At 48.5% G+C, this 25,644-nt stretch overlaps 2 long non-coding RNA genes across 5 annotated transcripts; one reads left to right on the forward strand and one right to left on the reverse strand.

Moving 5' to 3' along the window:
• The first annotated feature begins 840 nt into the window (after positions 1–840).
• Positions 841–16,032, forward strand: LOC137209403 (uncharacterized). Of its 3 annotated transcripts, XR_010936042.1 has the most exons (5): positions 862–995; positions 7,850–7,980; positions 8,816–8,898; positions 14,190–14,303; positions 15,745–16,032. It is a non-coding gene; the product is annotated as an uncharacterized lncRNA (long non-coding RNA). The 3 variants fall into 3 exon arrangements; XR_010936040.1 differs by lacking the exons at positions 14,190–14,303; positions 15,745–16,032 and having other exon boundaries at positions 841–995; positions 8,816–10,456; XR_010936041.1 differs by lacking the exons at positions 862–995; positions 14,190–14,303; positions 15,745–16,032 and adding an exon at positions 7,362–7,490 and having other exon boundaries at positions 8,816–10,456.
• On the reverse strand, positions 1,013–12,222 carry LOC137209402 (uncharacterized). 2 transcript variants are annotated; one of them, XR_010936038.1, is made up of 3 exons: positions 11,968–12,222; positions 2,818–2,903; positions 1,013–1,860 (listed from the first exon to the last, which is right to left on the reverse strand). It is a non-coding gene; the product is annotated as an uncharacterized lncRNA (long non-coding RNA). The 2 variants fall into 2 exon arrangements; XR_010936039.1 differs by lacking the exon at positions 11,968–12,222 and adding an exon at positions 6,292–6,430.
• Positions 16,033–25,644: the final 9,612 nt, after the last annotated feature.

Genomic DNA, 25,644 nt, shown 5'->3' on the forward strand with positions numbered 1-25,644 from the left:
AAGCTCTCGGGGGTGGAATCAAAGGCACTGAGGCCCTGAGAGCAGTGGGGTTAGGCTCTTCAATCGCCGTTGGACAAGTGTCCTTACCTGAAGCCTGGCAGAATACACAGAGGCTTCCTTGGCCATCTTTACTACAAACCCCACCCAGCTCTCTCTCCAGTCCCCACTCACCTCTACCCCAGCCTCATGACAAGCTCGTGACCGTACCTGTGCACTTGAATGTCTTCATTCTGTGTATCCCCCCAGAGAGATCAGCCTCTGCTCCTTATTGGTTTGGAGGACAGGGCAGACGTGCAAATACAACACACACACACACACACACACACACACACACACACACACACACGTGCTTATCAGGGCTTTGAAGACCCCCAACAACTGAATCACCCAGCTCCCTCCCAGGGCCAGGCTCAGCTGGCCATCTGGGAAGGCAAGGGGAACGGGTCTCCATCAGTGACCTCCCGAAACCGTTTGAAGATTCTTTGCCCACCATTCCTCCTTGGAACTGGGTATTATTCTTTTGATTACACAAGCCTGACAGGCTGATCATAATAAACATGTAACTGAAGAGAACCTATTCCTTTCCAGCAGCATTATTTATTCACCTAAAGCAAAGGCTGAGCTATATTTAGCATCTGATGTCAGTGGGCTGTTTGGATTCTTGGAAATTGGCAGGAAGCCACCTCTCACATGATATATGAAATCACTGATAAATGCTTCTTTTCACCAAAAGAAAAACAGCTTAATAGATGCGGCCTTTTTCTGCTCTCCCCTCCCCTCCCTCTGTCTCCTCCACCATCCTCCCGCCCGCCCTTTCTTCGGCTGGGATTTGTCTTTCTGTAGCACAGCTCAGCAGAGCCTGTGAAGTGGAAATGAGTTGCTCAGTATCACAGATCAAAATGAGGCTGTTGGGATGCTCAGGATGGTTTTTTTCCTCTCCTAGATCCTGGAAGGCTGCCAAAGCGCCAGTGAATCAGACCCAGACGCACAAAAAGGCAAGTCTATACAGCCGTGGCTTTATGGGGCCGAGTGTTTATGGCGGAACACTAGCTCTGGGTTGCTGTTTTGCAGGCGAAAATGGGAAGTAGATAGTGATTCAGGATTGCCATTAAGTGTGAAAACAGTCCCGGTACAGATTGTGTGTAATAAACCCAATAGAGGGAGAAGCTGTAAGAATCTCTGGATTTGCCGCCCTAGATCAGCCTTGGGCCCCATCAAGTTCAGGCTCTTGATTTGTGTGGTGGTTAATAACACCTCGAGCTCGGAACAAATCTTTCCGCCTTCCCTCTACCGTCTCTGCCACGCGCTGGGTCTATCATACAAAGCTGGTGGAGGCACCGGACAGGGCTGTGCATGTGAAATTAAATTAATTCTCGCCCTCCTGCAGAGATCAGTTTATATGGCCCGAAGCACAGGATTTAATTACCCTTATCTTAGCTCCTGTAAGAACCAGCATCACTATTGATCATGGATTCACCCAGCCCATCAGCTGTAACGTTTAACTCAGGACCCGCAGCCGAAGCCAGGCAGATAGTCTGACTGGTCGTCGGAAACGGGGAAGCGGCACCTCCAGCGGTGGTTTATTTCCATTTCTTTGTCCTGAGCTCCATCCAGTGACCCCGCGTCCTGACACTGGAAGGTATCGTGAAGACAAGAGAAGGGCTTGTTTTCCGCCCTCTAGCATCTAGGATCCCTTCATTAAGTTCCGCTCTATCACGTGCTCTGTCAAGCAGTCCTGCCTGGGTGATAGCGACCATGGGCGTGTGAGGGACTTGGAGAGTTTCAAAAAACCCACAGCAACAGTGCCTTCAACTGGCCCTTCTCCCACGCCCGCACATGCATGCGACACTCCTCTTCAGCCTGGGTGAGAGGGAGAAACAAGAAGGGGAGAGGAGGAAGTGTGAGCAAGTGAAATCCGTGCTCTTTGTGTCTCTGTCTTCACATCTTACTAGGCAGGAGAATCGGTGGGTGGAGGGATGAATAGACAGATAAACAAATGGGCAGGTGAACGGATGGACCCACTCCTCGATCAGTAAGAAAACCCACCACAAAATAAACACTGGTTGTAGTTCGAAGCTGTTTTCCATTCAGTCCTTCAATTAGGATTCACTGGGGCCTCCATAATAAGAACTGCAGGTGAGTGAAGGTCTTTGTTTTCACTGGGATAATTTTTTAATTCTTAAAATGAGGGGTGCGGGACCCAGAATACCTGTCAGCTCCCTTCCAGACTCTGAAATGTTAAGGTTCTGTAACTGTGTGATTCTGTGACGTTATGAGTCACCTGGGGTGAATGAACTCTTTTCTGAGAGGTAGCTGGCCTCCTCTCCCCCGAGGTGAGGTGAATGAGTTCTGTCTCAGACACAGATGCTTCTGGAACACTCCCTGCAGGGGTGACTACCACTCGTCTGGGCCCTGAAGGAACCAGTAAAAACCCTCACTCGGGATGAACGTTTGGTCCCACTGAGAATACTGCTCACTTGGGCTCTGTGTAGGGCCACGTCATGTTTATAATGACGATGATGGTGCTTCTGTTTTATGCGAGGAGTCGTTCTTTTGGCCTGAGCTGCTTGAGAAGCTGACTGCTGTTTCTATCAGCCCCAGATCTCACATAGAATAGTACCGTGGCCTCTAGCAGAGTGACACACGACAGTGACGGTAACCCACTTGCCCATCTCTGGACGCTGGCCAGGGTTTTCCTAGCACTGGGCTGAAGCCGTGGTCTGTTTTGTCATAGTACCTTGGACGGGCATTAGTAAGACCAGATGCAAGTCAACACAGAGAGAGACTGAGACAGTTTAAAGACTTGATTATACTCACGGTTCCTTGGGGAGAACATAAGACACCATGCAGGGCCACATGGGGAAGCACCAGGTCAGTCAAGAGGCAGAGGGAGCTGGGGGGACCTGTGGGCAAGAATCGTTATGTGGTTTCCATGGTGAGGAATGGGTGAGGGAGGGCAATCAAGTTTAGATTGGACCAGCTATGTTTGAAAGCGGCACCCTGTGAGATTCACGTTCACTGTGACTGTCAGAGGATACAGTTTAAAGCTATCTGAGGATTCCTAATGTTTCTGGGTGTATTAGTTAGTGTGCTCCAGAGAAACAGAACCAGTAGCGTGCATGCACGCGCCCACATGTGTACAGAGGGAGAAGAAGGAAGAGAGAGAGAGACTGATTTTTAAGGAACTGGTTCATGCAACATTGGAGCTTGGCAAATCCAGAATCTGGACTTGGGTAGACCAGCAGGCTGGAGACCCGCAGCAGAGCCAGGGCTGCACTTCAAGTCCACGGGCTGTCTGCTGGCACAATTCCCTCTTCCTTGGGGGCCATCAGTCTTTTGTTCTATTCAGGTCTTTGACTGATTGGATGAGGCCCACCCACATTACGGAGGGTAATCTGCTTTACTCAAAGTGCAATGATTTAAATGTTTATCTCATCCAAAAACACCCTCACGGACACAATAATGTCTGACTAAATATCTGGGTACTGTGGTCCAGCCAATTTGACCCACAGAACCGGCCATCACAACGAGAGTCACGGTTTGCTTGGGGGTACCTAATAGGCCCTATTTAAAGTTAATACACAATCATTGACTCCACAGAGGCAGGATATCTGAGGTGTCCTCACCTTCCCAACCTTCACCCAGGTAACTTCACAAGCACCTCCGGAAAGCACCTCATAGCTTTTACAAAACACATTCACTCCCATCCTCTCCTTGATTCTCACAATGGCCCACGAGGTCAGCATTTCTGTCTCCATATCAGAGTCGAGAGAACATGAGTGGAGAGGTGAGGTGATGTGACCTACCCGGGTCAGACAACTCACAGGTGGAGAAAGCCAGGCTGGACTCCAGCTTCTGGTTCCAGATGACAGGACCTGGATTTCAGCAGCAACTACTATGTGCCAGGCCCCACTCTGGAAGCTTCCATGCACTAATTTGCTCAATGTTCTGAGCAACTCAGCGATAGAGCCATCACTCTTGGCCCAGGCAGGGAGGCTGAGGCCCTCTCACTGCTTCTTTTCGGCTGGGATCCGAAGCCAGGCTGGGGTCCGCGATCCTAATCGTATCCTCTTCCAGCCCCCGCCCCCATCCAGGGCTACTGCTACTCTCTCCTCCTGGTCCCCCAGCCAATGCACTGCTACCCGCCGCCACCAGTCTATCCCTGGAAACTATTAATAATGATCTTGGTGGGCAGAGTACCTGAAAGCAGTAAGAGAAGTTTGCCTAAAGACTTGGAAGGAAATACAGAGAAACCCCCAAAGTGGGACAAGCTATCCAAAGGATGACATCACAAGCATCCTGTGTAGGATCGGTCCTGGGTGCCCTAGCTCATCAAGAGGGGCCCCGGGGCCTTGCTTCTCTCTGCAGCTTGCTTCTCTCCCAGCAGGATCCCCTTTGCTCTGTCCCCATATTACTTACTGGGCCCCGGTCCCGTCTTCCCCACGATCTACCCAATGTGGGCAAACATATTCCTTCAATAAACTTGTACTGGTGCCAGGCACTGTGCTGAGGACCGAGAGCTGCGGGGCGAGGAGGAACGTGGGTCCTGCCCTCAAGGCACTCACAGCCCGACGGAAGAGGCAGACCTGCCAACAGGCAGTACCGACCCGATGGCAGGGAAGCTGGCCCAGTCGCTCCGTCAGGCCAAGTACCCTGGGCCCACAGCACAGGGCGTCACCGGCTCTGCCCGCGGGACGCCTGAAGCTTTGTCTGGAGGGGAGGGTTGACCTGGAGCTGAGCGGACAAGTCCACAGATGGATGAATGAGGGAAGGGCAACCAGGTGGAGAGAAGCGTGTGTGCAAAGACCCAGAGGCCCGAGAGCATTCAGTTCTGCTCAGCTGGCCTATATAACGTATGGTGTCACGGCCAGGAAGGCACAGAAGGCGGGTGGGAGAGACCGTCAGCAGCCTGGTATCCCACCGAGAACGAGCTGGGATTTGTTCCCCTCGAAGCAGCCTGCCTGAGCCTTACCCAATCCCGCTAGTACTCCTGAAGCTTTGCGAGCCGTGTGCGAAGGGCTCTGATATGCTCTGGGTAGTTATTAAGCCCTGGGAAGGGGCCTCAGGGCGCGCAGAGAGGGCTGCATGCTGGTTCCTGACCTCAAGGCACACACAGGCCAGGCGAGGAGTAAGAAACGTGAAACATTACAGGCTCTGGGCAGAAGGACTAATTAAGCGTCAGGCAGTACGGCCTCCATCACGAGTGTGGTGAGAGGTGGTGAAGAAACGGGAGAGATGCTTCCACGGGCAGACTATAAATCAGGAAAAGCCATTGCTTCCCGCTGCCAAACTGGGTACAACCCTGTCCCTTGACCTTTCCGGGAGCCTCTGTCCTTTTGCTTAGAGGATTCTCCAAGCACAGCCTTATCCGTGCTCATCAGCGTGGGGACTTCTTTCCCTTTTGGCCTGTATCTTCCAGCTTCCCCTTATCCGAGTGGGACTTTGCATCCCCAGCTGGACTTCATCTGAGCCTCACTGTGTTTAGATCTGGGTTTCAGATCCTCTCACTTTGCAGGGTTTCCTAAGACCACCCCAACTTCACACAGCCTGGAGCATAAAAATATTCTAATACATGCTTGCCTAGTGGAGATTTCCACGTGAGGCTTCTGTTACAAGTGGCCCTATTTCTGCGGGAGCCAGTCATCTGTTACGGAGCCCTTTGAATGCACTTGTCTGTGGCTGGTAGAGAGTTCCTTGGTCTGCAGCTCAGTGTTCCCAGGGCTGTTGCTTCAGAGCATAGCAGTGCCTTTGCGTGTCTCTATTACAGAGACATTAACCACACGCATGGCCCATCTTCTCCCTCACGCCGCACAGCCACGGTGACGGAAACGCGACATTTTAAACCCAAAAGCAAATTACAGCAAGGAATCGGTGTGAAATGACTATCCTCTGCTTGGGGTGCCTTTTTAAAAGTCAGGCAGCTGAGCCCAGGAGAAAAGCTGGCCTGTCAGACAAGCCCATTCAAGCTTGCGATTCCGCTGTCATTTGCCCGACGGGCTTGAGATAAAGAACAAGGATAAAAAAATCTGCCAAAGATAGTGCCGCTGAGAAACCAGCACCCAGGCAAACCCAGGAGCCAGCGCCGCCGCAGCTCTGCCCTCTGATAGGACGCCGGCACCCGGGACTTGTTCTTACAGGGATGTCGCGTGACCTCCCATTTCAGCACCAAGGAGACGTGGAGAGGAAGGGCTGCAAAGAGCTCCAACTGTGAATCCCCAAAGAATGGGAAGGGAGAACAAAGTTTACATTGAAAATCTTGACTTTCCAAATAGCGTGTTGAGGCAGACTCACACAGACAGGTTTGCTGCCGGTCGGGGACTCTCCTGGGGCGGCCGCATCCTGGAGATTCATCTAGAAAGAATATAACGCTGAGCTTCCTTCTCTTTGCACTTTTTCTGGGGCTTCAGTTCCCAGAGTGGTGCCCTAGGGGCCTGGAGGAAAGAGATGCCCCCTGAGTAGCCGGGAGCGATGGAGCTCGGGCAAATGGTCCAAGCCGCGTGCTCTGGAAAAGCTCACAACCGCGTGGTGGCGGGCGCTCTGGATCACCGGGGACGCGCAGCTCCGGCTCGGCCTGGGCTCCGTCACCAGCTCTTGGTGGGGAGGTGGCAGGCTGACTTCCGGGCTCTGTGCCCCTGCTCTTGGGGGTGAGACAGGAGGACACCCTACCTGCTAGGTGACTGAGTTTAACGCCCTTGGAGGTGAGGTCACGCCCATATACCGAATCAGATTTTGCTGTTTCAGCTAATGTTTATTGTGTCTCTGGGAGTGAGGTGCTTCCTTGGAACTCCCTAACTGCCCTGACAGGTAGGTCTCAGCTCCAGTTTACAGGTAAGACCCCTGAGACTCAGAAAGATTCACTAATGTGCCCCACTCCATACGTGGTTGGTCCAGGAGTCAGATCCAAGTCTTTGGGACCCAAGTCCAGTGCTTTCCATGAGACACATCCACACAGCCTGCTTCAGAGGTGGCAGCTCCCACACAAACGGGGACCGTTGTGTGGTCCGCCTTCACCTCCAGGGTGTAGCATCTCTGGATGGACACGTTGTCCCCATCCTCTTGTCTTGATGTCCCATCACCCATTTGCCACAGGGAAGCACTGGCCAGATTATAAAGTAGCCGCAGGGAGTTCCCTGGTGGTCCAGTAGTTAGGACTCAGCACTTCCACTGCAGCGGGTGTGGGTTCGATCCTTGGTCGGGGAACTAAGATCCCACAAGCCTCGTGGCCAAAAATTAAGAATTACAAAAGTGAAGTAGCCGCAAATAACGGGCAACCATAAAACCTGATTTGGGTCTGGTTGATAAAGACCCTCAGAGGAAACAACCACAGGAGCTGTGAGGCGTCCAAAGTGGTAAATGTTTCCCAGGAAGGACCCCTCCAGGAGCCATGGCTTCAGAGCAATCCAGTTTCTGACAGGCACCGAAGAACAGCAGCCATCAGCACGGTTATCACTGCCATCATCCTCGGCACGAAATACAAGACTTCACATCTGGTGGGTGGTCCCGATCCCAGGGACGTTGGAGAGTTCACAGGGGCCGGGCTGTCCCCGCTCCTGGCTGTCTGTCTTGTGTGTCACTCACAACTGCCTCTTGCAAACAGAGCATTCCCTGGGGAGCTTTCCCCGGGGACACTTTTCTTTGGCATCCTTAAACAGCTGTCACACTGTCCCAGTTGTTTTTCAAGAAGGAGGTCTCCAGAGTTTCATTGAGGCAGACTTGAACTTGACCCTGCCGTGTTGATTTGTTCCCTTTCATCTCTCCCTGGGAAATGGGTGCCAAACCCTGGGTGCCCATGGGTGGATCCTGGCAGCCTCTCAGCCTTGCAGCTCATCACCTGTTGTTTCCTACCCAGAATATGCGTTTGGACGTGTAAGGATTTCAGCAGTTCCTGCAAAGGCAAACTTCTCTGGAGGAACCTGAGATTTCTTCGGCACAGACCAGCTTCACACCCCACGGAGCAGTCTTTCAGCAAAGGGTTTAAAGGTGGGGGCACATAAGTAACGCCTTAGGTAGGGTAGGTGAGGGAGGCCGCCATTCAGCACTCGATCTCGAACTTTGTATTTGCCAAGGGCTTTTAAGTCATTTCCATCAGCTATTACACCTGAACGCCCTTAAGAGGTAGGTAGGAACTGGTGTCCTCCTTTTGAGAATAAGGACATGGGGAGGGAAGCATCCCCGGGGACACATCCATGGAGTGAGAAGGGTCAGAGAGGCCTTGGTGGGGAAGCGTTCCTCTCAGCCTCCGTCCCCGGCCCCCTGTGCTTCCAGCAAGCCACTGGGGAGGATGTTTCTGGAGCGTGGCTTCCGTCCAGGAATCGTCCTACGTGGTAGCTTTCTAAGAGCCAGGCTGAGGTCTTGGTCACTGTCATGTGGTATATGAGGGGCGGCCTCAGAGAGGTGAGTGCCGTGCAGTAAATCACAGAAGGATGAGAAAATTGCTCTGCGCGGAGAAAGCAGGCTCTCATTCCCCAGCCACTCCCGCACCAGCGTTGAAGCAAGATATATTTTTAAACACAAGCCTCGTACAGAAAAATTCCCTCGCATGTCCCCATAGCCTACTAATGGGGCAACTGCTGGCAACCGATACCGCCAGCCCGTGCTCAGGGCTGTGTTCTCAATTTTTCTTTCTATTCTTGTCCCCTGGCATACGATAGGGTTGCTGTCCTGGGACACTGCAGGCGACTGATGAAAAAGGTTGCAGTCGGTTCTTGCCTGCTCTCAATTTCAAGACTCTCTGATTTCGTTCAGACGCCGGGCCTGTAGGTCTGTGTCCATTTACTGAGTGGCTAACTTTTCTTTCATGTTCTTTATTCTTCAGGCAGATTCCGTAAAACTGCCCGATGCTTCCCATCACCCCGGGCTGAGGAGGGGCTGAAGTCAGAAAGCCAGCTGCCCCCGCAGGTGCCTGAGAAAGTGGCCTCCGTGCTCCTGCAGGATTTCACGGCAGGATCGAGCGCCTCTTGTCCCCCCTTTGCAAAATGCAAATAGCCATTTTGGGTCAACTTTGCTTCTCCCCATTGCTCTGATGAGGATTTCTTTCCTTAGCAAGAGAAAAGAAAGTCACCTTACAAGTCCTAATTAGCATGAGTCCTCTCCTCAGTTTATTCAGGCTGTCCTCCTGAATTGTCCTGGTGTGTCCCCGAATATTATTAATGCTGCTGTTGTTGTTTTAAAGGAGCCGTTTCTAGCCAGAGGCTGGAGGAGGTGCCCTTTGTCCGCTTCTGGGCTCTGTGGTCCTGGCCCTCACCGAGGGAACCATGCCTGCACTGCTGTGTTTATTTGAGTTATGTAATATAAACAGCTTCAAGGAGATGGGCTCCTCCGCTTTTGTTTTTAAACTCCGACTTCACTTGCCCTCTGCAGAGCTTGGCGCTTGGGTGGTTTCCTCCAGCCTTCTCTGTTTTGCTGCTAGAAAACAAAACAGCCTGCCCTTGACCCTTCCCTAGGACCAGCCCTTTCCTCCGCAGACCCAGCGATGAAATGAACCGCTGCCGGTGCTGACTCTGCGTCCTCAAAGGCTCGGCCTCCGCCGGGGGCAGAGGGGGCCGTCCAAACTGAGCAGAGACGAAGCGGTCGTGGGTGAGGCTTTGTCCGTAGCCTCTTCACTGATTCCTGGTTTCCCCAAGTCAGGAGTATCCCTAGAACATCTGAAACATAATTCCACTTAGCATATGGATTGAAACCCGACTTTTCAGGAACACAGCTGATGTGTAAAACACATGTGCCTGTAGTTAGGAGGAAAGTTCAAAAGTCATTGCAGACATCAGCTCCACGTTATTTTACTATTCGCATCCCCTTGAATCAAATATTTACAAAGTGTTTCATTGCTCATTAGACCAGGCTCATGGTTTATCCCTCTGATGATGCCACGCGGTGGAGAAAGCCTGCAGTCTTCTCGCTGAGTTTGGCTTGGCAAAATGGCATGCAAGGCACAGTTGGATTACCATATATTTTTAGTAACAGGTTTCCTAAGACAACTCTCTAAGGGTTGAGTCACTGATTCCTTTATTTATACAGTTGTCCTAATGCAGATAACCAATATTTTCAGAATAGTTATTAACTCTCAAATTTCTTATGGTGAGATCCCACCTCCATCTATAAAATTTCATTTTGCCATAGTCTGTCTTTCTCTCTAATCAGCCTGACACGTGTGCTTGCCGTCTGTCTATCAGGGTCCCCAACCTTGGGGTGAGAAGGATGCCCTTTCCATAACTGTGAGTTTTGGAGGCAGGACTAAAAGACAGAAAGCATAGAGGTTTGGAGAACCAAGTGCTCAGGGCGTGGAGGTAGGGAAGAGGGAGCCTGATGGCAGGAATGGCCTGGAATAGAGTACGAAGATCCAGGCACACATCCCTCCCCACTGGATTCCCAGAAAACTACCAGAGAGAAAGAAAGGAAAGAAAGGAGAGGAGGGAGAGAGGGGGGGAAGGAAGGAAGGAAGGAAGGAAAGAAGGAAGGAAGGAAGAAGGAGGGAGAGAAAGAAAGAAAGAAGGAAGGAACAAAGGAGAGAGAGAGGGAAAGAAAGAAGGAAAGAAAGAGAAAGAAAGAAAGAAGAAAGCAAGAGAAAGAAAGAAAGAAGAAAGAAAGAAAAAGAAAGAAAGAAAAAGAAAGAAAAAGAAAGAAAGAAGAAAGAAAGAAAGAAGGAAGGAAGGAAGGAAGCAGGAAAAGAAGAGAAATTATAGCGATGGGTGGGGGGCTGGGGGATAGAATTGGAGATTTTTGCATCGAGAAATCCTTCCAGTTCTACCCATTGAAGCCCAGGCAGCGCCTCTGACAAAGCCACACAGCATCCTGCTGTCTCCTCAAGCCTTTCAGAATTTCTCTGCATTTTTCCAGCAGCAGCTGCCAGCTCTGGCCCAGCCTCTCATCTGCCAGCTCGCAACCCCACCCGCCCATCTCCCTGTACATTTCTCTCCTTCAAGGTCAAGTCCCAGTGCACCTCAGCTTTTCGGGGCTCTCCCGTGCGGTGAGAGCCTCGGCCTGCTGAGTCCCGGCGGGGCGGGTGGCGAAGGGGTGAGGCTGGAGGAAATCTGCTGGGGCTGAGGCTTTCTCACACATGTTTCAGATGTGCAGGGGTGTGATGGTAAACAGCGTCCTTGTCGCTGCCAGAGCCTGCCTTTCCACCCCGAGTCCTGTTCCCATCACCCTAGGGGTTCCAGTAATAGGGCGTAAAGCAAACAAAGAAAAACAGTAATCTGGGGTTCCAATTGCATTTTTTGTTTTTAGAAAATGTTAATGATAGGTTATGTGATTACCCTAGGTTTGGTTCTGCCCACTCTGTATTAAGCACATCTGGTATTTAGTAACAATATAAGTAGCAGGAGTTTTTTTGGCACTTGAAAATAAGCTCATCCAATGTTGCCATGCAGTTTGGAAACTCATCAGAAAGGCCAGCCAAACTTGTGGAGATACAAGACTTTTTTTGTAGGCTGGGCAGCTGGCCAGGACAGCTAAAAAATGTGAATTGGCTCAGAACTGCTGCCACGCAAACACTTCTGGAAATTTCTGTGCTTGGGCCCTGCCAAATCCATTATGCACAACACGAATTACAAGAGCTTCTATCTCTCCAAGCAGTTGCTTTCTGAGCTTAATTCTCCTATGCACTTATGAAACATATACACACAACCAAAACGAGAAAAACACCCCCCCCCCAAATCCACTACCATTAAAGAAAAGAATTCTTTCCATCAGAGCTGCCAAGCTCACAACTTTTCCTGAATTAGGAGAAATAGCCTCAAACTTCGGTTTGAATTACATTAAATCTAACACGTGGGAGGCAACAACGGCGCTTCCTGGAAATTCTAGAAAGGAAGGATGTCTCGCATCATGGAAACAGCCTCATATCTCCATAGGAAAAGCAACGCAACAAAAGAACTTGGAAGGGGAAAAACATATACACCTTACATTCGGCATGTCCAGTAATTGGGATTTGGGCCTGAAGTGGGATTTGAATCAGTCTGCGAAGCAAACCTGTGCGCAGAATGTGCTTCTTCTGTGTGGAGGTTGCAGCCCTGCCTGGAGGTGTCTGGGTCAGCCTCGAGGTCCTGCAGGCCTGTCAGTCGTCTGGCAGGATTTGAAGCGGAGGGTGGGCCCAAGAGGGCAGGCCACAGCGGGCCAGGGGGAGAGCAAGCAAGAGAGAAGCAGCCAACCTTTCAAGTCACATCCTGGGTCTGCCCGGGCTTCCCTCCCTTCCAAAGCTTAAAAAGGTTTGCATCACTTCTTTTCTGATTCCAAACTGAGACTCGCCTCCTGCTTGTGATTCAAGGTACTAGATTACTCAGACGCTGCCCACGATTGTTTTTAAGGGCCTGGAACTCCACTCTTCTTCTCCAGAATCGCTGGGACGACATTATTCATAGGACACAGATAATAGCTACTATGAGATAATCATATTAGCACATAAGGACACAGGAAGTACAGCTAAATCCTTCTGATTCCCACTGGGTCCAATGCTTTCTTAATACACAGCCCTTTTCATGAGAACTGTAAGGTTGCTGGAGGTCTTTTTTGCCTTAGATAACGGCGTCGATTTTAATAGGTCGAAACTCTAAGGTGTTCTAACTAAGAGCTGATGGTCTCCACCATGTCATTTACACAGTGAATGAGTAACTACATCACTAGGCTAGTCTGTGCCTCAGTTTCCCTCTTTGTGTCCGCTGTGGCCATTCTCCCAGGACAGGGGAAAGGTTGTGAGATTTGGAATCGGTCTCTGCCTTGGATTCCTGTCACCCCGTGACCTTCTTCGAGCGGCAATTCTCCTGAGTCTCGGCACAGCATCCTCACTTGTAAAATGGGACCGGTACCATCTCGCCCCGAGCTCGGTGGTGAAGGACCAAACGTGATAACAATTACACAACTGCTTCACAAACTGTAGAGCAAGATACAAATGTGGGTTGTTAATAGTACATTTCCAGTCCTAATTGTAGAAATTTGATCACTGAAGTTACCAGGAACGCGATATAGAGAGCGGAGGGATGGGTCCTAGCAGTGCCCACGCATGCGCAGTGGAACCTGGGGATTTATCGAGGTCGGCAATGAGAAGGGATGCTCGCTTTCTGCAGCTGATATAGGATGACCTTTCTCAGTATAACCCTTCATTAAACTGTGTCCCCTGCTTCCGCTTCCGCTTCCTCTCCCTCTCTCTCCCTCCCGTCCTCTCACTTTTCTTTCTTTTAGGAATCAATGGGTAGCAATCACTCTTAATGTGCCGTTGGACTAGATTGACCTAAGATTGAAGGTGAGGTTGCCAGTGCTAATCAGATTTCCTTTCCCATTGTGAACTGCATCCCAGAACCGTCGTTCACACGAAGCAGTTAAACAGGTTTGGGCTTTTCACAAAAAAAAAGAAAAAAAAAGTGCTGGGGCCCCAAGAAAGCACTCTTGGCCTCATTTCTATCTGGCTCACATCGTCTGTCCTGTTCTTTCTTGAATTTGGATTACAGGACACATTTTTCTCAGTTTCCTTTTCTCATGTTCCTGGATCTTTGTTGTAGAATTGTAGGAAACACAGAGTCAGGGGAGTCAGCCAGAAAGGATCTCTCCCTTCCCGGGAAGGTCTGGGACTCCACCTCGGACACCACGTGTGCGCGGCGCCTGCCTTCCCACGGCCTCCCGCCTCCTCTCCCCCGTGACGGTCGTTGTTTTCTTCGTGATAGCCATCACTGGGGGATTTTAAAGCCTGATTAGTTCGAGGGTTTTTTCCTTTCTCAGTTTGAAGACAGTCCCCCTCCCCGCTCCCCGGGAAGCCGGGCCCCACCTGGTCCCTGTGCTCTGGGGCTGCCCAGGAAAGATCCAGAGCTTGTGAATCAGAGTGAGTCCAGCCACAGTGGAAGCGTGGACAGAAAGGAGCCCAGAAGGCCACTGATCGGCCGCTGCAGAGGGAGAGCATGGAGGCTGGGGCTGGGGGAGGGGAGGGAGGCCACTGCCACGCCAGCCACTGTCACGCCAGCCACTGCCACGCCGAGCAAAGACAGGGCCACCAGGCAGGCGCACAGCTCACTCACAGCACAAGGGCGGCTTTGCCTGTCCAGCGCCCCAGAGGCCAGGTACTGTCTACTTGTCCAAGCCAGCAGGCACCAAAGTTAGTGAGGTCACTAGGATGCCCATGGAATTTTCTGGAATCAGAATCAGACTGTGAAGCATTCCCCTGACATTGTAACACCCAGCCAGTCACCCCTGTCTTTACCTTTTAGGTTCACCTCTGTGAATCGTAATCATGAATATTCATGCAGCATCCTTCCTTTCTCGGCATGTCAATGTGAACTATCTTCATTCTCCTGGGAGCCCTATCACCGTTTTGCTGTGAGGTAGGCAACATAATTATCCCTAATTTTCAACTGAGGGGATGAACGCTTGGGTGGGCAAAGTGGCCTGGCCAAGCTCGCAAACTGTAGTAACTCAGGGAGTGCTATTTGGGGCATCCTGTAAAGTCACCACGTGATCACTGCCTGGGGCTTTGAACCGTTCACTTCTCACCCCATCCTGTTTCGTTAATATTATTTTTGCATTGGTTGTCAAAATGGGCTCCATGGGCTTCCCTGGTGGCGCAGTGGTTGAGAGCACGCCTGTCGATGCAGGGGACATGGGTTCGCGCCCCGGTCCCGGAAGATCCCACATGCTGCGGAGCGGCTGGGCCCGTGAGCCATGGCCGCTAAGCCTGCGCATCCGGAGCCTGTGCTCCGCAACGGGAGAGGCCACAACAGTGAGAGGCCCGCGCACCACAAAAAAAAAAAAAAGGGCTCCATACAGGATTACACACAGAAACGAATATTCTCAGTTCCTCGTACCTGTGAGCTCAGCTGTGTGCTGTGCTATGTCCCCCCAGGTGTATGGTGAGTCCTCAGAGCAGGTCTGGGATGCCCTCCACCTGGCCAGGCTTCCTCTCACTCCTTTACCTCATTCCACTCACTAGGCATCATCACCACTGCAAGAAAAGTCCACACTAACAAAGTTAATATTAGAAAGGTTCACTAAAATGTAACCTTTCAGGTCAAATCCATGGATAAGTGTTGAATGGACAAACTATTCCATCTGACTTTTTTTTAATTTATTTTTTTGTTGAAGTATAATTGACTTACCGTGTTGTGTTCATCTCTGCTGTGCAGTAAAGTGACTCAGTTATACACATATATACATTTGTTTTCATATTCTTTTCCAAATTATGGTTTATCACAGGATATTGAATATAGTTCCCTGTGCTATAAGTAGGACCTTGTTGCTTATCCTAATTCTATATGTAATAGTTTGCATCTGCTAACCCCAAACTCCCAATGCACCCCTCCCACAACCCCCTCCCCTTGGCAACCACAAGTCTGTTCTCTATGCCATCTGACATTTTTATTTATTTATTTATTTTATGTATTTATGGCTGCAGTGGGTCTTCGTTGTTACGTGTAGGCTCTCTCTAGTTGCAGCGAGCGGGGGCTACTCTTTGTTGCGGTGCGCGGGCTTCTCATCGCAGTGGCTTCCCTTGTTGCGGAGCTTGGGCTCTAGGTGCGTGGGCTTCAGTAGTTGTGGCACATGGACTCAGTAGTTGTGCCTCGCGGGCTCTAGAGTGCAGGCTCAGTAGTCGTGACACCCGTGTCCCCTGCCCTGGCAGGCGGATTCTTAACCACTTTGCCACCAGGGAAGCACCCCCCCATCTGACAGTTTTAAAGTGAAGATTATTTTCCAGAGCAGATGCCACTTTTGTATATTTGTTACTTGCTGAGTACCTACTATGTGCCTACTGGGTTCCTTTTAATCCAGGCACTGCCTCAAAGTGTCTACATGCTTAAGGGGCGAATGGGCACCTGTGGAAATCCTGGCGTTCCAGAGAAATCTTTTCCTGTGATTTGGCACGGAACACAACTCTTCCTCTCCAAGGTGACAGCTCAGGCCGTGAGAGAAATTTAAAATGCTTTGGAAGGGGAAGGGGAAGGAGAAGCTGGGACAAAGCAAGAGAGAGGCATGGACATGTATACACTACCAAATGTGAAATAGATAGCTAGTGGGAAGCAGCTGCATGGCACAGGGAGATCAGCTCCGTGCTTTGTGACCACCTAGAGGGGTGGGATAGGGAGGGTGGGAGGGAGACGCAAGAGGGAGAAGATATGGGGATGTATGTATACGTATAGCTGATTCACTTCATTATACAGCAGCAACTAACACAACATTGTAAAGCAATTATACTCCAATAAAGATGAAAAAAATGCCTTCTTGGAATAGTTATCTGGTGTTTCTGAATGTGATTGCTAATGGTACTAAAAGGATCTTCGTATAAGCAGTTGGTTGATTATATACTCTCTGTATGAGACAAGGACAGACAGGGAGAGAAGATACAGCTGTCACTCTTGTTTCTAAGTGACAAGACTGCTTTTATTACCATGGTATAATTATTAGCGTTACATATCACCTCTACATCTTATTTGTGGAATGCTCCAAGAAGTTAAAAAAAAAACTTTTTTTTTTTTTTTTTTTTACAAATCTTAGGTTTTACAGATACTTAACTAAGTTCTCTTGAGTAGTAACCCCTTCCTAGATCATAAGTGTGTTTATTTTTTATTGCTGTGGAACAAATTACCACAAATTTAGCAGCTTAAAGCCACATGCATTTATGAGCTCACAGCCACCACAGGTTAGCTGTGTCCTCTGCCCAGGGTCTCAGGAGCCTGCCATCAGCCTGTCACCCGGAGCTGGGGTCCCAGCCAGGCTCAGCATCTTTGGCCAAGGTCACAGGGCAGAATTCATTTCCGTGAAGGTGTAGGTCTCCTGGCAGTTTTTCTTCAAGGCCAGCAAGGGAGAGAGAGAACATGCCGCTTGGAGTCTCTGACCTCTAGACCTTCTTTTAAAGCGCTCATCTGATTAGGTCAGACCCACCCACGATAATCTCTCTTTCGATTAACTTACAGCAACTGATTAGAGATCTTAATTACATCTGCAAAATCCCTTCACCTTTGCCACACAACATAATGAAATCACAGGAATAATATCCTATGATCTTTGCTGGCTCCTGTGGGCTAGAAGCAAACTAAGGCCTTGCTCACCCTCAAGAGGAGGAGATTGCACAAGAACAAGGGACCTTGGAGGTCATCTTACAATCTGTCTTCGACGATAAGCTACTTCAGAATAGGGAGGTTGCCTTACATATTTTGATCTGTCATTACGCTTAGCAGAGCATTAGGCAAACAATAGAAAAATAATTCATGGACACTGAGAATTTAGTGATTGGCAATAAATTAATATTTTTAAGACACAGAGTTTCTTCCAGAGCACACTCTGAAAAAAAGGTGTTCTGTTTTTTGTCCTCCATAGGTCTTCATGGGTTGAGGTGGAAGGAAGTGCGGATAGGTCACAATCCAAAGAGTCTGTGGCTGAAAGGAAAGAAAAACAAGCTGGGAAAGCTAGGTTCCATTCCAGCTCCTCCCCTAAAAGCCGTGTGAGCTTTCCCCACCTGGAAAGTGGGGGAGATAGTACCCGCCTTTCCTTGTGGGGTTGCTGACAGGCAAAATGACGATGGGCCGAAAAGGCTTTGAAAGAACAAACCGTGGGTACAAAGGTTTTATTGTCCTGCTGCAGATTGCTAAGGAGCTGGTGATTAATAATATACTGCTATCTCAGAAGGTGGACGTGTGATCACATAACCAGCAGGGTGTTTTTTTTTTCAGTGATAAGCAGGGAGGCACTCAAGAGACAGCCCAAGCGTCTCCCATAAACTCGGGGATGATGCCCTTTCTGGGCACACGTTAGAAAGAACCCGTTCTGAACTTCCTTCAAAGTTTTACCCCGAAGTTGAGCTCTAGATCAATAACCTCTTCTGCATGGATGGACCTAGAGATGATCACACTAAGTGAAGTAAGTCAGACAGAGAAAGACAAATACCATATGATATCACTTATATGTGGAATCTTAAAAAAAGAATACAAATGAACTCATCTACAAAACAGAAACAGACTCAGAGATTTTGAAAACAAACTTATGGTTACCAAAGGGGAAAGGTGGGTGGGGGGAGGGATAAATTAGGAGGTTGGGATTAACATATACACACTACTATATGTAAAATAGGTAACCAACAAGGACCTACTGTAGAGCACAGGGAACTATACTCAATATTCTGTAATAACCTATATGGGAAAAGGAATCTGAAAAAGAAAGGAGATATATATATATATATATATATATATATATATATATATATATATATATATATATAACTGAATCACTTTGCTGGACACCTGAAACTAACATCATTGTAAATCAGCTATCCTCCAATATAAAATAAAAATTAAATTTAAAACAATCTCTTCTGCAGCAACCACAGACAACTTCCATTATCCGCTGGTGTCTGTACCAGGCACACTAAGGAAGGGAGAGAGATAGGTAGTGGGGAGTCTGGGACCAGCCTGAGCCGTGCAGCTGCGCAGAACAAATGCTGATACGGTCCAGGCTGGGGAGACAGCTTTGCAGAGCGAGGGCCCGCTGAGCAGGCTTCCCTCCTGCAAGGAAAGAGTTGACTGCTAATGTGTTAAGATCCGATGAATGTAGGAAATAAACATGTAATAAATAATAACAGTGTAATGATCACGGTTGTCATTGCAATGGTTCTATCTGTTGAAAATATGAGATCTAGAGGATGGGTTTCTTAGGCTCATCTTGCCCTTATTTAAAAGAAACTGACAGATGTACTTTATAAAATTGAAGATAATTTTAAAAGAGTTGAAGAACTCCTACTCGTTTTCCTGGTTTAACCACTGCTTTATTCTTTTGACCAAGAAAGAACAAGTATGTTTGTTTTTGTTTTTTTTAAAGAACTGGTATTTAGATTCTACCCTCCATGTCTCCCATCCCCTCCTGAGTTTCCCCAAGTCAAGCGTTACAGACACACAAGACCATGCCTGGACTCTAAACTCTCCGGGGAACTACATGACTTAACCTCCATCCAGGGCTGCGGTCATATACACGGAAAAGCAAACAAGCATCTTTAATGATCTGGAAGCCAGCTCATTTTATGATTTGCACACCTCAGAGAGTTTTAGTTAATGGAAACGTCCCAACAGCACTATTTCCGTGAGACGTTGCTGAATCAGCAGAAAGAACCTGAGAGAACCGAGACCGTTACTTTGCCGGTGTTCCTATGTCCAGTTGCACACGCATTCTCGGACGTGAAGCAGTCTGAGTAAACCACCTTGCTTTTGAGTCACACACTTCAGACATTTTTGTACCCGAGATGCTTAAAGCACAACTTGTACCTGACACAGGGCCATCGCCAAACACGGCAAAGTGAGAAACAGGAAGCGAAATCTCTTGGAATAACTGCCTGGTCTGGACTCTGGACTCTCTTAGAATTTTCAAATGAGGAGATCTTGTCTTCTTTGCAAGATGTTGACAAACTGATACTATATTTTTAGCTTGCCTTGAATGGAAAACATGAAAGATATGTGAACAATATATTTCCAAATATGTCACATATTTATAAAACATAGTAAATGCATGACAGATTGAGTAGGATATGTGGAAAAAAATAACAGCTGTGGTACACCCGATTTCTTAGCAAATTCATACACAACAAATGACATTCATATCCCATGTTTTGTAAAAATCTATTTTTTAAGTATTTTAGAAAAGGATGTAGGGAATGAAAACAAAAGTTTGCAAGAGAAAAATCACAAGATGGACGTGAATTTAAGTGACATGTCATGTAATGATCATGTATAAAACTAGCTCCGAGTAGGTTACCCATTTTCCTCAGCATGCCATCTTTTGATGGAAATGACATGAAATGAAACATTAAAAGTGATCTGTATTTTAAGGTGGGCTAAAATGTCATATATGAGGGAAAGCGTATTTTCAAAATATAAAACGATTTGTGGGCCAGTGTTGTTAAGATTTACTTGGATGGAGTAGAATTGGTGTCAATGGTGTCAATGATCATAGTTTGTGGTACCAAAGACGAGATTGGGTTCTGGACTGAGAAAAGTCTGACCAGGGACACTAGGATTTGAATAAGGGGCCAAAGCCATCCACGGTAAGTTCTGAAGCAGGAAATGAACATGAGAAGCAGTGTTTTTAAGGGGATAGTTTTAGCAGCTGTGAGTACAGTGGTGACGACGCAACCTCTAAGGTTAATAGTATGAAGTCCTTATATTGATAACACAGATATCTGTGATTTACAAATAAGTTTTCTCACTTTCGAATCCATAATCTTATCTGAGCTGTGTAGCAACCCTGGGAGACATGCAAAAAAGGTTTTATCATCAGCATCTTCCTCCCAAAGAAACCAAGAGTCTGTGCCTTCAGGGTCACGGTTAGGAAGAGGAGGAAGTGGTCCTAACAACGAGGAAATTTGTTCATTTAGGATCATATCTGGGAGAAATGGGCTTACAGATAATTTTTTTCCTTCCTCTTCTTTTCACTTTTGCTTTTTTCCAGAGTTTCTACAATGAACAAATATTATTTTATAATGGTAAAATAGCATCAAATGTTACAATTCTTAATATTGAAAATCCCCACTCTCATGTCTTCCAGTCCACTTTCTTCTTTTTCTTTCTTTCTTTTTTTTTTTTTTTTTTTTTGCGATACGCGGGCCTCTCACTGTTGTGGCCTCTCCCATTGCAGAGCACAGGCTCCGGACGCGCAGGCTCAGCGGCCATGGCTCACGGGCCCAGCCGCTCCGCGGCATGTGGGATCTTCCCGGACCGGGGCACGAACCCGCGTCCCCTGCATCGGCAGGCGGACTCTCAACCACTGCGCCACCAGGGAAGCCCCCAGTCCACTGTCTTCTCTCAGCTCCCTACTTGAGGACTTTCCTGTGCTATCTGACTCCTCTTCTCAGGCAGGAAGAATTGGAGAACACACTGCTCGATTCCTAGGCTGAGCTGCTCTAAGTCAATGTAGAACAGACCAGGCTGTGAGTCTGGAGAACTAAATTTGCATCCTATTTTCTACAATGCTGGGAAGTTCCCTCCTATCTGTGTGCCCTAGTTTCCTGTTCTGTATCCTTTCTGCCAGATAGGAAGGGTTTCAAGATTCTGAAGCAAACATTGCCTTATCAAAGAAAGGTGGTACTAAAATTACATTCTCATGGGAGACTGTTAAAATGTTGAAATACTGCAGTTGAGTCTTCTCCTTAGCCTTGGCCTCACTGAAAGGAGACTTTGGGTAGTGGGAGGGTGGAGAGGGCAGAGTGGGCGAGCATGGGAAAGCACGGAGAATGGGGCGGATCAGTTGAGTTGAAATTGACCTCATCAGCAGGCATCCGAGCTTCCTCTGGTCCTTCCCTTGTCAGCAGTGCTCTAAAGGGACATTCCTGACTAATGGACATGCCACAGAAACTCATGCAAGGGGACCATCTGATCTAGGGTCACAGATAATAATAGACCAGACCCCTTCATTGACCTTGGGCAAGCAACTTAGCCTCTCAATAGCCCACTTTCTCTAATTGTAAATAAATGATCTCACTGGGAAGTGAAGGATAATTGAGATCAAATTCCTGAAGGATTTTTAACTCCTTAGAATTCATCAGTTTTAACCTTGGAGGAGCTGCTGGACCCTTTTGAGAAGCTAATGAAAGGCGAGAGCCCTCCTCCCACAAAAATATGTGTATATCCATCAACTTTTCATATACATTCATGTGGTTTATAGACTCCCTGAAGCTTAAACTTCATTTAGGTTGGAAAAAAACTCCCCTACCTTAGAAGGAAAGTGTTGTAAACGTGTAAAAGATGAACAATATGTCATTTTTATCATGTCACTGCCATCCTAGTGGACTTAATTCATGCATCTAATGTGCTGTGTCATCATCATTATTTTCATCTCATTATTATTAAAAACAGCTCTATCTCCATTGGCGTTCATCCTTCCCTCTCACCCGCACCCCGATTTTTTATTATCATTTACACTCTGAAAGTCTTGGAACCAAGGATGTTTTCGCTGTTGGTGTTCTCTGTAAGACCACATTGGTTCCCTCCATCTAAGTATAACCTAGAAAAGAAAGAAGAACATGCATAATTGAAGTGAGTTTTTAAAATGGGTTCTTCATCACTCCTGGACAGTTAAAATTACCATCCCTGAGAGAGAGAAAATGCAAAGTGCTCCCTCAGCACATTATAGAGGACACTTGACATAAGCACTCAATCCAAGACTGATTTAAGTTTGCATAATTCTTCTTCTTATTATTGATTCTAAAATAATTGGAAAGCAGTGGTCTTGAAGATAGAAGTTTTTCAAAAGCAATATTTTACACAGAGGTTTAAAAGGAATCAGCCCATTTATTCAATAATGAAAAAAATCATTATTTTCACTTTCCCACCTAATGTCTTCTGTTTTCTCCCATCCTCATGTGGCTCAGCTGGGAATTAGGCATATTCCTTAGTTATACTTTAAAAGAAATTAGTATTATGAAATAGTAGCATCTTTTGTCGACAACTGGCCTTATTCCACACAAAGACAGCTGAGTGTGTTTAGATGCTCCTTAGACTTGTATTGGACCTTCCTTCCTTTTCCTTCCCCATTTTTGGCACACTGTACAGGTTTTGAGCACACCGGAATCTGAAGCTCTCTCTCTCGCTGTGTATACATATTTTTTCCTTTACTATCTTCTATAAAAGTCGCTTGCTATTGATTGCCGCTGACTGAGCCGCTTGAGTTGATATCCAAGCAACGCTAACCCAGATAGGGATTAGCATTACATCAGCCGTCAGGCGAGGGAGCCTGGCAGCGGGCCAGCCTGTGAAAACGGAACGCGTTTGCGTCACTGTTCCCTTGGTAATGCTTCTTGGAGCTTTGTCAGCTGTCGTCCCCTGAGGTTGTTTCCTTAATATGTCAACAGACATTCCTGAATCTTTCATGCTGAATAGCTCTTTTCCTTTTCCAAAAACACTTAGGTGACCAAGCAGCTGGTGCCTCCCATTGCTGGCATCTTCCAAAATGTAATTTCTTTCATGAAATAGGTGTTTTGTTCCGTTCCAAACATTCGAGGGGATTTAAGAAGGTTTCAATTTCTGCTTCTGCACGTTAGAGGACCTATTTTTGAAGAAACAGGGCAGCCAGTTTAGTGCAGAGAGCTGCTCCTCTGCTTTTCTCATCCTTGGGAAAAGCCCTTATTCCCTCACCAGCTTATCCAAACCCTCCTATTATCCTGTAACCTTGTGACACTTCATAGAGCAAAATGGCTGGTTGAAAGACCCGGCTGGAATTTGCCCCCATTTATGATTTGCTCTCTGATCTTGCTTTAAGAAAGTCTGCGAGACAGAAGAACACGTGGACAGTCGCCTTGAGCATCCCCTGCATACCGAGAGCCGTGGATAAGAAAGATTTGTCAACCGTTGCCCACGTGATATCTCTTTCCTCATTTTCCCCACGTCTTAATTTGCTGGTAACTTGATCGCCACTTTCATCTTGGAATATTTTACTTTGAAGAGTACCATAGCCAAGTGGGTTAAGGGAGCCTCAAGCTAATATCCCTTCCTTCTCTCTCACCGGACGTAAACAGAGCTCCTTGAAGTTCAGTTATTTCCCGCTGCACAATAGCCCTCCGGACTGTTAGGCAGTGGCTGTAGCAGTTCATCAGACAAAGTCAACAGTTGGAACATCGTAAATTTGGAGAGAAGTCATTTGGTTGGTGCAGGGGGAGGGTGTTATTAAATTCACTTAATCGTGAGTGACAATGAGGGAGTATTGGGGGGAAAAGCCACTTCCGCCTGTGTGAGCATCACCCTCCACTGTGGACGGGCACCAGCTTCTGCGGGGGTGGAGGTCACAAGTCTTGTCCTTTGGAAACGCACTAAGAGCCCTGAGAGTTTTTTGTTTTGTTTTGTTTTGTTTTTGCGGTACGCGGGCCTCTCACTGTTGTGGCCTCTCCCGCTGCGGAGCCCAGGATCCGGATGCGCAGGCTCAGCGGCCATGGCTCACGGGCCCAGCTGCTCCGCGGCATGCGGGATCCTCCCGGACCAGGGCACGAACCCGTGTCCCCGGCATCGGCAGGCGGACTCTCAACCACTGCGCCACCAGGGAAGCCCCCCTGAGAGTTTTGTGGCCCCGGAATCTGCCTCTGGGATGGGGCCGTGGAGAGCACCACTTCCTCCTCGGCCAGATGATGAAATAATCCCCCTTCTATTCTGTAATTCCCGTGCCCTCAGTCCCCGGCCTCCTGGAGCTCTGCCATCACCCCCACTGAAGAAGGTCCCCGCTGGTTCACCGGAGGAGAATGGAACTGGGGTTGCCCAGAAGGGGAGAGACTTAGAGTCACTGGGTCTTAGCGCTGAAAGGAATTTGTAGAGACTTAGTGAAACCCAAGCTCCTCATTCATTTTAAGAATGAGAAATCCGAAATCCAGAGAAGTCGAATGTGTTTGCTGGTGTGGCCAAGGTGGTGCTGGGCCTGGGAGGAGAGCCGGTCTCTCTGCCCTGGCCTGTGCCCTTCTCAGTATAGCTGCCTGCGGATCTCCAGGGGCAGGGCCCGGGGTGGCGTGGGGTGGAGGCAGACCCTGGTCCTCTTTGCCGTGTTCGGTGCCCTGTCCAGTGGAGTGTGAAGCTTGAGGGCCATTGAGGCTATGGGCAGCGTGGACATGAGCAGGAAGGATGGAGTTCAGCTCCAGGGGGCCACCCGGACCCACGTCTCTTCTCCTCACTTCACTGGGTGCCCACAGGAGAGCTTTCCTGCTTGTGCTCCACTGGGACCAGACGGGGCCCACCGTCTCCAGTCTGTACTTGTCCCCTGGCAGGACTGGAGAGGCAGCAAGAGAAGCCCAGCGGTCACCGCGGGGCCAGAGGCAGAGAACCTGGGTGGTGCTGGGACAGCCTTGAACTAGACTCTCACTCCCTTTCCCTTGGGAGCCCAGGAGGAAAATAACATAGACACATACAAGGCAGTGGAAAGGGGTGTGTTAACCCTCACCCAGGGCCTGTACATCCAGAATCAGTTTTTCTCATCCTTCACTTCTTCCCTTTCCCAAAACTCCACGCGTCCCCCGTGGGCTGAGATAGTGTGCAGCTGACTGAGCTTGGTGACTACGATTCAGAGCAAGGATTTTGGGGTCCCACCTCCCGAGTTTCAATCCAGGCTCTGCCACTTGAGAGCATGTGATCTTGGGCAGGATTCTATCCTCTCTAAGCCTCAGTTTCCACCTCTGGAAAATGGACATAATACCAGTTAGTTTAAGGACTATCGTAAGGATTAAATAAGAGGAAGTCTGCAGTGGGTTTGGCCAAGTGCCCAGCACAAAAGTGATGGGTACACCTCAGTGGCTACTGTCATCATCACTTAGAGAACTTCTGTAAGCACAAGCCTTTTCAGTTATCAGGTGGGAAAGCATCAGTCATCAATGTCTGGGCTTGGTGGATAAAGGGCAGCTGCAGACAAGGAGACGGGCTGGTGGAAACCACACAGGTGATCTACACCTCGATGGGGCTGCATATCAACATAGATCCCGTATAGAGGGCGGAGCCAGCCTGTCCTCTCTGGCAAGCCCTAAATTCCGCTTTCAGTGGCCTACAGCCCTAGCTGGGGGCAACCGGCCCCACCAGGCAGTCCAACTGGGGACACGGCTGCAGGGAAAAGAGAGAAAAGAAGCACCGAAGTCAGAAGGGTGAGCGTTCTCATGGCTCACCGCAGTGCAGAGAGGGCTTTGACTGGCCTCTGAGGAGTGGAGGACCTCGTGTTCTTCACTATCAC

The sequence above is a fragment of the Pseudorca crassidens genome, chromosome 16, assembly GCF_039906515.1.
Source record: "Pseudorca crassidens isolate mPseCra1 chromosome 16, mPseCra1.hap1, whole genome shotgun sequence".
Lineage (NCBI taxonomy): Eukaryota > Metazoa > Chordata > Mammalia > Artiodactyla > Delphinidae > Pseudorca > Pseudorca crassidens.